The sequence below is a fragment of the Nuphar pumila genome, chromosome 6 (genome assembly GCF_984573655.1).
Source record: "Nuphar pumila chromosome 6, dmNupPumi1.hap1.1, whole genome shotgun sequence".
Classification (NCBI taxonomy): domain Eukaryota; kingdom Viridiplantae; phylum Streptophyta; class Magnoliopsida; order Nymphaeales; family Nymphaeaceae; genus Nuphar; species Nuphar pumila.
In genome coordinates, this window is record NC_143254.1 from 34,082,089 (window position 1) to 34,093,202 (window position 11,114).

Consider the following 11,114-nt stretch of genomic DNA (forward strand, 5'->3'; position numbering starts at 1 on the left):
ATTAAACACCATAAATATCAATTTCAATAAGATTTCAACATGCTGATCATATCAATTACACATCCAATATAATATGGAAATATAAATCATGCATTTTACGAAATATGATCAAGAAACAAGGTTTTTCAAAAATCATTTTTGGTAAAATCGCGTTTCGGGGTCCCATAGACCTATAAAAACACCAGATATCGATCTGAGTACATGACTGAGACTGGTATCACCTTTAATACATGCCTGAAACTATATTCTTGCATATGGATGCACCCTTGGTGTTACGTACACATGTACATGTTGAAGGTTTCCTACCTGAAATTGCATAGACAGAAAAATCGCTAGACATTTGATGTAGATGTGTAGCTTCGCCATCAATGGATGTACAACCCCACCTCTAATCTCTAATGGAGGTTTGGACCTAGGGTTAGATGAAGAAAATGGGAGGGACGAAATTGAGTGAGGGGACTCTTCCACTCCTTTTATAGATTTTCTTAGAGTCTCTTTCCCAAAGAGATTCCTACCTCTATAAGAACTCTGTTATTTCAGAAGGTTTACAAACATGAAAACTCAATCGAATTTGATGTTTAAATAGTCTATTCGATAGTTTTCGAAATGTAGATCATCATGGTGGTCTTAGATTTAATCATACATGCATAGATTAGTAAAAAAAATAGTCAATATTATAAAACATTGATTTTCAGGCTGTAATTGTGCATGAACTTCGGTCGACGATAAAATGCTCACATCAACAACAGTTTGGGCGTGCAGAAGTCGATTTCGATGCTCTCGAACTGAGGAACGTCAAGGTCGACTCTGATTTAATCGGTGAGCTACCGATCGGCTAAAATGTTCACACCGTAAATGCATTAACTTGAAATGTTCTTAAAATTTTTATTGCCTTGGTTAGTAACCAGTTTAACTCTTGTGTTTTGAGCATTAGATCTTACAATGGATTTGATTTTTTTTTTTTAATAAAATGCAATTGTACCTTAATGAAAAAGGGATAAATCACCAATATAGTTGTGTTGAAACACCACAACAAAATGGTGTCGTCGAACGCAAACACATAGACCTCTTCAATATTTCTTAGGCACTTAGGTTTCAAGCTAATTTACTCATACAATTTTGGGAGGAATTCTTACATTTTCATGTTTCATAAATCTCCTTCCCTCCATACCATTATCCGAGAAAGCTCCTTTCGAGGTCCTTTACAACAAAAACTTTGGTGTAATCATATAAGGTGTTCAGATGTATTTGCTATGCTCATAAAAAGCTTCACTTGCATAAGTTTAATAGCAGGGTAAAAGATGTATTTTCGTTGGGTACTCTCATGGTCAAGCTGCCTACTAAGATTTTGACATTGAAAAGCAAGAAACATTTTCTAACAGAGATGTGTGCTTTTGTGAAAATCAATTTCATTTTAAAGTCAATGCTACAACGACAATGATGAGAATATTATAATTTCCATGGTCATATTTGAGCCAATTGAGATGGATTTGAATGTGAAATTAGTTCAAAATCTTGAAAATTAAGAACATGAAAATCAAATCACTCCGTAAGAGCCACAAGAAAATCTCATAGAAAATCTCATAGAAAATCTCACTCCGTAAGAGCCACAAGAAAATCTCATAGAATTCCCACTCAACGATCATATCTTTGAGATTATCAATGCTATGCTGCAATCCCTGTTCTCCAATTGGACAATTTGAGTAATGCAGTTAAGAGCTCACGGTATCCCCGGTCTCAATAATTGAGTTATCCCGTGTCTCAGTAATTGAGTTATGAGTCTTTTTTCAATAACACATAAAGCTTTTCTGGCTACCATTACCCAAATCCCTGAACTTGAGTCTTTCAATCAAGCCATAGGGCACAAGCATTGGCATGATGCCATGACCATGAAAATTTGAGCGTAAGAAGAAAATGATATATGAACGATTACAGATCTTCCAGAATGAAGAAAGGCCATTGGCTGTAAATATGGAATGTAATATTATCTTTTACATTAGATAGATTTCTGGTTTTCGGTTTGCTGAAATGAAGGAGATGATAGATTATCGTGAATCTCCTCATTTGGGATATGATAGAGATCAGTCAAAAGGGGTTTTCTTTTTCTGTGATCATGTATATATTTTTTACATTCTTTCTGTAAAAGAAAACAACATATGATAAGAGATCTCCACTACGATTTCTTCTTCTTCATTATCATTTTCCTACAGTATTGGCATCATTTTTTATTTGCTTCCTTTCACACTTTATTGGTTTTTTTGTGTTTTCTTTTCAGTCTTCATGCACTTACATAATCACTTCATAATCATATTCTGTTTCTCGCTTTGTACTACTTTTCAATACTTTCTCGCTTTCTTCATGCATTGTTTCTCCTTTTTTTTTTTTTGGTGGTAACTATGATTTATTCTACAAATTTTTTTAACGGTTTTTTTTCTGAAACTTTTTTTTAACCAAACAAATACTAAAATTATATAATGTGTAATACACTGATACGTGAGCTAGCAATATTCCCAAAAGACAAATATATTTAGAGGCTGGAGCCTCAAAGTTTACACCATAATCCATGTAGCTGGTAAATCAACAAGTGGCTTAGTATTTGACAACTGTACTTCAGTTTTGCTTGGTCCACACAATGTCTTTAGAGGTGGGCTTAGTTGGGTGATATGTCATGCACATTAGCATGACAAATTATTTTGTTTTCAAATCTTGTGCAAACAATGGAGCCCACCAAAGTGCTGACGTTGTCATTACACGAAGATGAAGGCTGGGCACCGTGGTGAACTGAAAGAACAAAAAGTTCACCTGATCTCTCACCTCATTTCTTCGACTCTAACCCTATATATATATATATATATATATATATATATATATATATATATATATATATATATATATATATATATAGATATAGATATAGAGAGAGAGAGAGAGAGAGAGAGAGAGAGAGAGAGAGTAGGAAGCAGATCTAGTGTTAGGCACTTTGCCAAGGAACCACATGGGGGCTGCTCCCTCTGAAAAAAGGGACGCCCCATTATTAAAGAGGGTGCCCAGTGTACTGCCCTCCCCTTAAAAGGGTCAGTCTTCAGCCCCAAACACAACCACGCCTCACATGTTCTTGCTTGGTGGCCAAAACATAGACTTTACAATCTTCCAAATCACTGTTCCCAGAAGTTATTCTGCGAATAGCAAAAATCATTCACGTGGGAATAGATTCCTCCCCAGTGACAACTCGTTCATCCCTATTATGAGACTGACAAAGGCAAGGTGTTTAACAAAAGAATTTCCAATGAAAGACTCCTCCAAGTAGGACGAACGCTGGTGGAAGGGATCTGCGGTGGAAAAAGCTTTTTTACCGAGGACTCAACAGTAGGGTGCAAAAGGGTTGGATAATATTGGATATATATAACTGATCTGAGCCTGACATGCTATTTCCGGATTGGCATCTTGAAGTAAAAACAATGCATTCAGATCTCTTAAATCAAACTGTTTTGAATTCAAATTATTCATTGTAAGTCGGATCCAATTCAGATTTTTTTTTTTGATATTTACATAGAGAAACCATCCTTAGGTTCGGAGACCTAGCCATGCTGGCTCTGCCTGCTGCGATCAATGTTCTGGCAGCGTAAAACTCTTTGGGTTTACCCCTTACCCCCACAGAGTCACCACGCTTTGGCTTGCATAAGGGGTGACGCCCATGGGATTTAAATCACAATTTGACGGGTTTAGCATTTTCTACATGTACAGAGTTTGCTAGTTTGCATTTTCCTACTGGATTCAGCAATGCCACGTATAGTTCAGATCCATATTCAACCTTACCTCATCAGATCCAATTTGGATTCAGATTTGAATTTGGATCTACTGCTGACTTCTCAGGTTGGGATTCCGGATCTGGCATGATCCGGTTCAAATCCAATCCGTTTGCACCTCTACTCGATGGGGATTCATGAAATGATTCACGAAGCCGTTCCAGCTATGAATTTCCGAAGCCACTAGAAGGTATCAGATAGGGTAGGTAATGGCCAACACGAGAGAGGGTGTTGCGTTTCGGGGTCCCCACTGAGCGCTGCGTGGTGCTTAGTGGGATGTAGGGGGGAGCCGTACAGTGCCGTACATCAGACTGCAGGATGTACGGCTCCCCGTACACCCCCACTGAGGCTATAGTGTCTTTTTCAGAACATTAAAATGTCGTTACCCGTTTTTTCAATTGCAATCGAGTGAATAACGTCTGAGGCTATAGTGGATTGGTCGCATATTTATCGTTTCAGTCATGCTCTGTGTCCCACTTGTTTTGAATCAGTGATCTTATTAAAGGGTGTGTATCAAGTCCGAAGGATTGCTGTCAGACCTCACCCTGATGCCGTTCATCAACAGCATTCCATTGATTAACCTATATTTTCAGCCGTTCATTTTGCAAACTATAGATGCCATTCATCTAAGGCATCAATGGCTGTGAAAAAAATATGAGACCCATCTAAGAGATAGAGTCTACGAATGGCATTTTGGATGCCATTCATCACATGAATGAATGGCATCAGAGATACTCATTATTAAACACTCGGATGAGAGTGACAGTGACATCTCCAATTTAAATTGTATCAATGGTCACCTGCGCTATCCAATATAAATTGTACCTAATGCAGACAAGTGTCTCATTTCTTAATCATTGTTACAATCGAGTTCAGTGATTATTCAAAGTTTCCTCGAGTTACATTTTATACCAAGTTTTACAAAGAAAGCTTTCGGCGCTCTGCACAAAAGTTTGGGGAGGGATCCTTTTTCTCTTAGTAAAAAGCAAGAAGTGTCGATTGTGATTCCGTATGACTAATTTGTCTCATTGTTTTGTCAAGTAATAGTAATGATAGGGTGCTTCAGTTGCACCTACACCTACTTGGTAGGAGATAATTTTTTAAATAATTATAAATTTTTATCAGATCTTATAGATTGAATCTTGTAATTCTGACCTACATGTAGGTTTTATATGATCTTCCAAAAAACTGCAATGTCATAGACGACACTAATTGTTAGCACAATACCAAAAATTGACTTACAACTAGAAAATATAAGAAAAAAGGACCAATTTGCGGTGTATTGTCGTCAGAAGAAGCTGGCAATGATACATATCGACACAAGTTCACCTGTTTCTTTCTCTCTCTGTGGTAACACTTTACGTTAATGTTTGTTATGAGCTAGTGAAACACAATTTTTATTTTTTTATTTTTTTGTTAAATCTAACTTTATAAATATGATTTACATGATCCGTTAAGTAGACAACTTTTGAAGTGCCGGAATCAGAGGTGTGTGGAGGTTCTTCTGACAATGCAATAATTGATTGCTGTAAAAAGTTATAAGCACACATTTTTTGATCCAAAAATATTATTTTTCATTAAAAACTGCAATTCAAAAATTGTTTTCTACTAAGTTGATCATGCTAAATACATCTACAGGTCAGATATGAATCAAAATGACTTGCATGGTGATGAAAGAACTGTAGAGAAAGTTGGTAATCTGGATAACTGTCCTGTTCACCGAGAGGACCGAGTAGTATATTATAGAAGATCTGATTACAATATTTGAGATCTGAAAACTTTCCAGATGAGTACACGTTTTGATATACACGAAGATAATTAACAAACAAGATAACTGACAAACAATATGGGTTTCCTGATCTCACGTTAACTGCTTTAACCAATCCAAATGTGTTGAGATCAACCAACGTGGAAAGAGTCCAACTTTCTCTTGCATTTCCTCAACCATCATTGACGCTGGAGTTCCCTTGTGAGACAGAACTCTTCGTGATTGGCATCTCACGAACTGCCTTATTGGAATCGGTTTCCTTATCAGGTGAAATCCCAAGTAGCTTACAGGAATAATTAGGTATAATTGACTGTAACAAATATATGTCTCCACTTCATCATCCTACACTATGTTCAGCGCACACATCATCCTCTTAACAATAGGATGACTAGCTCATGAGGCTTCCTTACGGAATTTTCAAGTAAGCGTAGGGTTCTCCCTTGTACTTGGATAAATGCTACTAGAATATGTAGCGATGAAAGCATATTAGGTAAAAGGGTGCATTGCAACATTTTTGTGAAAACGAGATAACATAAAATATCATACCTGTCCTATTTGTCACTCAAGCAGCTGTGGCCCCTTTAAGCAGAACTTGTGGCGTTTCTTTCAATCATTTTGTTTGACTAACAACTGAGAGAAAAGAACAAAAAGCCAAAGAAGTTTGTACACATCTGACCATGGGAAATTGTTAGATCTTCCATTTCATGGTCCCTACTAACGAGCGAAAATTCAAGTGAAGGCCCACTGCCTATTGCACTCACGTCTTTATTACACCTAACGTTTACCTTTTTGTAAAGTAAATCCCCCAACATAAATAGTATCGTAAAATCAGGCTCTCTCTCTCTCTCACACACACATGGCATGTTCAAATCTGTCTCCCCATCTACCAAGGACCCTTCTGCTCCTCTGTTATCTTCTTCATCTCTCTAAACCGGCTACTTCAACTGCAACCAACTTCAGTTTCAATGGATTTCTTCAATCCAAGTTGATCTTAGGTGATTCTTCTGCAATCACCTCAACCGGGGCTCTGCGTCTAGCCAACATTTCTCATGCGCAGAACAAAGGAAACAAGGGCCATGCGTTCTACCCAGTTGCTCTGGAGCTCAAAAATCACTCTGCTGCCAATGCAGCTCTATCTTTCAGCACTCGTTTTGTCTTCTTGATTCTGCCCGAAAGAGAAGATTCTGGTGGTCATGGCGTTGCCTTCATACTCACGCCTTCCACCCAGCTCTCCAACACCATGGATGGCGATTACCTCGGCCTCTTCAATGCATCAAACAATGGCAACCTCTCCAATCATGTTTTCGCTTTCGAATTCGATACAGTTTAATCACCAAGATTCAGAGACATTGACAACATTCATGTTGGAGTTGATATCAACAGCGTAATCTCCCGTGTCTCTGCATCTGCTGCTTACTACACTGCGGATAATAGCAAACAATTGATTGATCTACTTGGTGGCAATCCTATCCAGGCGTGGATAGACTATAATGGTTATGACAAGCAGCTCAACATACCGATAACTTCATTAACACATCCTCTCAAGCCTAACCGCCCACAGATATCTTCTACGATTGATCTCTCCTCGGTTCTTTCTTAATTCATGTACGTCGGATTCACTTCCGGCACCGGGAAGCTTGCAAGTGAGCATTATATCATAACTTGGAGCTTCATGATCAATGGAGAAGCTCCAGATCTAGACCTCTCACAGCTTCCTTCAGTAACAAAGAATGGATCTGCTTCAAGATTCAAGGCTTCCAAGCTGGTGCCATATTCTTCAACTTTAGCAGTATTTCTTGTAATGGTGACACTCGGTGTAATTTGTCGAACATATCGGAAATGGAAGCTAACTGCTGAGACATTAGAAGACTGGGAGCAGGAATACCCACATAGGTTTCCCCTACAAGGAACTCTACCGAGCAACAAAAGGTTTCAAGGAGGTACTAGGTAAGGGTGGATTTGGTAGTGTCTACAAAGCAGTGTTGCCAAGCAATGGCATGGAGGTTGCAATCAAGAGAGTTTCACACGGTTCAAAGCAAGGAATGAGAGAGTTTGTAGCAGAGGTGTCAAACTTGGGCAGATTGAGGCATAGGAATCTGGTTCAATTGCAAGGATGGTGCAGGAGACAAGAGGATCTGATTGTGGTGTATGATTTCATGCCAAATGGGAGCCTAGATACTTTCCTTTTTGAAGACATGAAGAGAAGCCTCAGCTGGGAGGTCCAAGATTCTCAAGGGAGTTGCTGCTGGTCTTTTCTATCTTCATGAAGGGTGGGAAGTGGAAACAGGTTGTTTTACACGGAGATGTAAAGGCAAGCAATGTGTTACTGGATGCTGATTTGAATACATCAATATTTATACAAGAGAAATTACGTGAGCACATACAATCAAGACCCTTAATCGATCAAGAGTTCTGCTAACTTTGATGATAACTTTTAACGTCAAATAGAATTCTGGTAACCCAGAGTTCTGATGGTATTAGAGTTCTGAGGTTCTAAAGTTCGATAGAATTCTGATAACCTAGAGTTCTTAACACTCTCTCTCATACGGGTGCATGTACACACCGAGTTTGTCAAGAAGATGAGTAAATGCTTCTTTTCCCAAGGCCTTGGTAAAGAGGTCTGCCACTTGATCTTGGCTGCGAATATAACAGGTCTGAATAACGCCTTGCACCAGTTTTTCTTTCACAACATGACAATCAATGTCTATGTGTTTGGTCCGTTCATGAAACACCGGGTTCGCGGCAATGTGCATAGCCGCTTGATTATCATAGGATAATGTGACTGATTGTGTGTGCTCAATGCATAAGTCAGTTAATAATAACTTAATCCATACAATTTCACAAACACAACATTCGTCATGACATGATATTTTGACTCAGCTGACGAACGAGAGACGATCGCTTGCTTCTTAGTTTTCCAAGAAATAGGAGGACCCAAAAATATACAATAATCGGTTACAGAGAGTTGCGTCTGGGGACAAACTGCCTAATTTGAATCACAGAATATTGTAAGATGAAGAGGATTGCTACTTTGCAATAATATCCCTGGCTTGTAAATGCGGGAGTCTTGGTTGTTGCATGAATCGACTCAAGACATGTACTACAAATTGGATATCCAGTCGTATAACACTTAAGTATATCAATCGTCCAACTAGTCAATGATAGTGACGAGGATCATGTACAAGATCACCTTCTTCTGAACTCAAACCGTGTTTTTATTCCATAGGAAAAGATACGGGTTTGGCACCAAGAAGGCCCATCTCAGTTATGATATCCAAGGCATACTTCTGTTGAGACAAATAGATTCCTTTATCTGAATGGATGACCTCAATACCCAAAAAATACTTAAGAACTCTTGAATCTTTCATGTAGAATAACTCTGAGAGATGCAATTTCAATTTATCAATTTTTCCTGGATTGTTGCTAGCAATGACTAGATCATCCACGTAGATTAAAACCACCACAAAAATATGACACTTATTATAGGTAAAGAGTGAATGATTTGCGTGGGACTGTTTAAACCCAAAACTCTCAAGAGCATTAGAAAGTTTATGGTACCGATTTTGTGGTGACTGCTTCAAGCCATATATGGACTTTTGTAGTTTGCACACACGGTTCTCCCCCTGTTGGGCATATCCCGGAGGGATTTTTATATAGACATCCTCATGCAAGTCTCCATGTAGAAACACATTTTGAACATCCATTTGACAAAGTACCCAGTTATGAGGGGCCGCTACTGCGAGTAAGGTTCTTACCGTACAACTGAAGCAAAAGTCTTATTATAGTCAAGGCCCTCTTGTTGTGAGTATCCTTTGGCGACAAACCACGTCTTATACCATTCTATCGACCCATCAAATTTATGTTTTACTTTATACACCCACTGGAGTGTTGTGCGATCGTAGAATGCCATTGCGGTTGAAGGAAAAGTTTTATAGGATGACAATTAGGCTCGCTTTACTATATGGTACATAACGTTGGGCTGCCAAGAGACATCATATTCAAAAAATGAGTGTAGCCGAGATGCATATGCTTAGATGGATGTGTGGAAATACAATAAAAGATGAGAGAGAATCGTTTACGGTGGTTTGGACATATTCGGCGAAGGCCTAATGATGCTCCAGTTAGAAGGATGGAGAAATAAGAAAATATATTAGTTAAAAGAAGTCAGGGTAGGCCTAAGAAGACTTGGATGAAGATGATAGGAAAGGATATGAATGCTTTGAACCTCACCGAGGACATGGCATTGGATAGAAATGATTGGAGGAGAAAGATTCATGTGGAAGACCCAGAATGATTTTCTTTTTTGGTTCATATCGCCGACCCCAATTGTTTTGGGATGAAAGCGTAGTTGTTGTTGTTATACACCCACCACTACAACAAAGCAGCAGATTAGCGACGACCACATTTCGTCGTTAATCCATCGCTAACAGGCATAGCGACGGATTAGCGACAACGAGGCGACAGTATGCTTACGTCGCAAATATTTCGACGCTAACTGGCGACGGATTTATTCCGTCGCCAGGTCCGTCGCAAATTGCGACGGACTAACGAGCGCTGTATTTCGTCGCCAATCCGCCGGTACTAAACGACGACCACGGCTTGGCGACGGATTTACTTCCGTCGCTATGACGTCGCTAGATTTATATGAATAGCGACGGATGGTTCCGTCGCTAATCCATCTCAAACACAAAAAAAAATTTAAAAAAAATTAATTGAAAATTAAATACCGAGAACGGTACAATTTATATTTCTTGTACAATTTATATTTCCTGTAAATAAAAAACAAACCACAAAAAAAATTCCATATAACAAGAATCTACAACAATTAATCGTTCCACCTTAAAACTAACAAGTTTAATTATTTACAATTCAACAATTACAATTAGGAAACATAAAAAAATAGAACTTCTTCAACACAGTTCTCTAATCATCGCCAAGATTTTGTGCGTCTTCTTGTTCATTGTCTTTATCTGTCCCTTTCAGCTCCACTACGCTGATTATCGCTAGGAGCCTACACAAGAAAAGAACAATCAGTATTGATAAACAAAATATAATGAAATAAATTACACACTATATGTGATTCTATCATGTGCTCATGTGTGATCTAAGACAATAAAAAAACTCTATATGTGATTCTATCATGCTCATATGTGCTCTAAGGCAGGGAAAAAGTTATATATGCGATTCTATCATGCTCATATGTGTGCTAAGGCAGTCAAAAAATTGAATATGTGATTATAGCATGTTCATATGTGTTCTAAAGCAGCTAGAAAAACTCTATATGTGATTCTACCATGATCAGATGTGCTTTAAGGCAGGCAAAAAACTATATATGTGATTCGATCATGCTCGTATATGTGCTAAGGCAGTCAAAAAATTGAATATGTGATTATAGCATGCTCATATGTGCTCTAAGGCAGGCAAAGCAAAAAAAATTATATGTGATTCTATCATGAATGATATATGTTCTAAGGCAGTAAAAAAATTGTATATGTGCTTTGTGCATGCTCATATGTGTTTTAAGGTAGTCAAAACACTGA

The 11,114-nt window shown here is 38.3% G+C and overlaps 1 pseudogene; it reads left to right on the plus strand.

The window, feature by feature from the left end:
* The first annotated feature begins 6,430 nt into the window (after positions 1-6,430).
* On the plus strand, positions 6,431-7,993 carry LOC149834591 (L-type lectin-domain containing receptor kinase SIT2 pseudogene; annotated as a pseudogene).
* The last annotated feature ends 3,121 nt before the right edge of the window (positions 7,994-11,114 follow it).